Genomic DNA, 4,281 nt, shown 5'->3' on the forward strand with positions numbered 1-4,281 from the left:
CTTAACATTCTGAAAAAATGAATTATAAATATATCATTTTTAATATAAGATATATATAAGGAATAAATAAAAAATTAGAAATCATAATATTATTCGTGATTTAGATATTTTTTATATTATTATATATTTTTATATTATTTTGTTTTTATAATTCAAAAGTATAAAATTGTAAGTTTCTAATAAATAAAACTCAATATTGATAAGTGAAATAAATAAACAAAAAAAATTATTTTAAGTTATAAATTTTAAATAATTTTAAATTAAATTTTATTTAAATGTTGTCTAAATGATATATTAATAGTAAATATGTATATATGTACTAACATATAATGATTCATACATTTTAAATTAATAACATCATATATCGTGAAATCAAATATCTAACATATACACATATAAATTCAGAGCTAATAATGTATACGATTTTTGAAGTATTTTTAATAATATAAAAAATATATATATATATTTCAAATAAAAGTTAATCTATTGAGTTATAAATTGCAATATTTATGATCGTCAAAAAATAAAAGAAAAAAATTTCTCTAAAAAATTATTTTACTTTTTCAAATGTATTTTTGTTTTCATCATATATGTTAAGATGTTGATTTGTAATATTATGATTTTCAAATAACTTTATCAAAATTAGATTGAATTTACAGGAATATTAAATCAAATTTGATTTAGTAGATAAATTAGATGTTTACAAAATTTGTATAATTAAATATTTTTTGTTCCATAAGAAATCCTTCAATTTGTTTACATAATATTATATATTGGATATTTTATGTTATAATAAATACTTAAATTATATGTTATTTTTTACAAAATAAAATTTTTCTCTTTTTAGTGAATTTTGAAAAATTGAGATGTAAATAATTTTTGGATATTTTTTTCTCTACAATCACATATTATTTTATATTTTTGTAGATTTTGCAGATTTCATAAATAATGGACTATATATGTATATATTTCTATTTCTATAAAAAAAGTTTACAAGAAAAGACCAATTAATTCTGTTTTGCAACATGTTAATAGATTGAAAATATATAGGTATGTCCGGTTCAATTAGACTGAATTTGCACCAACTTCTTTCAGATTTTCGATATTCAGATATATTGGAAAAATATTTAATTTTTCAATATTAATATAAAATATGTTAATATAAAATGTTAATATAAAAAATAAACCATGAAATTTCAAATACTAATAAACAATTTATTACTAATTTGTTTATTATTAATTACTGTATGCAAATAGAATATTAATAATTTTCCATTTTTTAAATATATGAATTATATAAATATTTCTTAATAGAATTCTTATAGATTATATGTATATACAGAGTATTCCAAAAATATGGGAATTTCATTCATGTTTTTGGATAGTTTAAGTCACGTGATTTATATAGCAGTTTTTTAATTGAAAATTAAATATAATAGATAAAAAAATTATAACAAAAATTTTTATGGAAAAAAATATTAAAATTAATTCAAAATGTCCTCACATTTTTAGACCTGAATATGCTTCATGTCATTGACATCTTAAATATCTAAAACTTTAAAAATCTGATTATACTTCATAAAATCTTATACATTATGCTATAAACATGAAATCTTTCCTATATTAAAGCAAAAAAATTGTTAAATGATGTTTCATTTATATCAATATAATATATCAAAAAGACTTTATATATACTTATGTTATTAACATCTTACATTAGATATTACATATATATATATAATATAATATATATGTAATATAAGTGAAACTACATTGATCCAACCAAGCCCACTCTAACTTTAAGCGAAATATATTTATGCTATGTCAAATTTAAAAACAATATGAAGAAATCAATTTTAATATTAACAATTATTTATTTAAGATTGCTTTGTTTAATTTTATGTTTGAAATAATATAAAATAATATAAATATAATTTACTTTATTTTATTTTTGCATATAAACATATTGTGATAACAGAAATTGAAAATGAAATATATTTTAAAAATTATTAATAAATTATAATAAATTATATTAATAAATTAATATTTAAAAAAAGGGATTTTTAGAGTAAGTAATTATGCGCTGTTCCAATGCATTTTGCATGACAGTATATTTTTAAATGAATTTTGTCTTTCGCTTCTCTGTCATTTAACATTTTAATTAAAATTTCAATAATAACAAGATAATTTTCATTAATCGAAAATTGTTGTAAAAAAAATTTAAATTTATTTCATAGATTTTTTTTATATTTAATTTTATACAAAAAATTTTATAAATTATCAATTTTGATCCATTATAATAATAGAAATTAATTGAAAATTTTTTAGAATAGTATTTTAGATGCAAATATAGATTTGACAAAAGAATGAATATTTCGTAATAATTTTAATTTCACTTTTTGATTTATTTATATATATAAAAACATATATAATATTAAAAGCTTGAATTAAATAATTGATGAAGAGAAAAATTTATGTAAGTTATTAACTTATCATTGCATGACATAAAAATAATTAATGAACTTTATTGAATTGAATTGTTTGAAATATCAAATTTTATCAAATTTAATCAAATTTGTCTCGTTTTTTAACACGAATAATTTTTTTAAATAATTCAAACTTATGATTTTCCAGGAAGTTAAATATAATAAAAAATAATTACAATTTAATATATTCATTATATTTTTAATTAACTTTCTATTTTTAAATTTACAATTGCAAACTTATCAATTTACATAAAAATTTAATTTTTAAATATTATATTATTTTATATAATAATATTATATATTTTAAATATTATAATTTTTTGCAAAAAAATGATTTAATTTATTTAAAGAAATTTTATTGTTTAATATTTGCTCTTAATTAAGTAATTATAAATACATACAATAAAAATAATAATAACGAATAATGTTATTCAAGCATTTTTTGCTTTAATTATTGCTATTTATATATTTGGAAATAGTTATCGCTTTAAGACTTATAAATAGAGAATTTCGTTCATCAAGAATCCAAATTTGTTATATATTTGGAGTTATTGATTTTTGGAATTTTATTATACGCAAGATGTGAACAAAATGTATGTCATACAGTATTCCTGAATATTGTATTCTTTGACTTACGTACAGAGAATATAGAGCCATGAACAATATTAGAGAATAAAATCTAGTTTTAAAATATTGTGGAATTTTATTAAGAAATAACGTGATGAAGTTAATACATGGAATAACTTTGGATTTAAGTTATGGAATAGAAAAAGAATTAAAAAGATCTGAATGAAGTAAAATTAAAGACTGAATAGAGACCACAATGTCTAGTAAATAGATAAGTGTCATTAATTTTTAATTAGATAAATGTCACATTAATTTCTAATTCAAAATAAATCCATTTATTTTAATTTGTACATTTCGATGAAATTTGCGATAGAAATATTGCTATCTGAAATCGACTATAAAAGTCTTCACTGCAAGAGTATTAAACATTTTGAAATATAATTACAAACTGGAAAATAATGCAAAATCGTTATCAAATTCCAATGATATTGTGTAAATATCGCATAAATTTTTTTGGCACTTACTACGTATTCATAAAATATTAGAGATTGAATTACAAAAATTTCATTGATATTGACATATGACATATTGACATATGAAATCATTTATTCGCGTTAAAGTCTTTAAGGAAATTGATTAAGATTTGAAATTTCATAATCATTTTACTATTCATCTGAAAGTTGAATAACATGTAGAAACTGAAAAAATTGAATAACATGATCAGAAAGAGTTATTATTTAAGCAATTCATAAATTTTATTGAAAGAAGATCAAAAACTCTAAAGATCAATGATACTTACTTAACTTCCTTAACAGCTAACTCTAAAGATCAATGATACTTACTTAACTTCCTTAACAGCTAAGAATAATATAATCATGCATTATACAATTACAGATCTTTAAGAAAGATGAGTTTTGGATAAATATAAAAAACATCAGATTGTGTAGAAAACAGATCGAAATTGTAATTGTCTATCGAAAAAAGAATTCAAAAATATATTTATACAAGCGATACTCAAAGTTTATCTTTGTATGCTACAAATATGATAAATAAGTCCACTTTGTATTAACTGTTTGTATTCATAACAATTATTTATATAAGGAACAAGCGAGAACAAAAAAATGTTAATATTTTAACAAAATGTAAACAAAAAATGTTTTATATTTCGGATTTCAAATATATTTAATTTCAAAAGATTTTTATCGAAAAATTGGGATATATTGATAGA

This window comes from Apis dorsata, unplaced genomic scaffold, assembly GCF_000469605.1.
Source record: "Apis dorsata unplaced genomic scaffold, Apis dorsata 1.3 scaffold_121, whole genome shotgun sequence".
In the NCBI taxonomy this organism is placed as follows: Eukaryota; Metazoa; Arthropoda; class Insecta; order Hymenoptera; family Apidae; genus Apis; species Apis dorsata.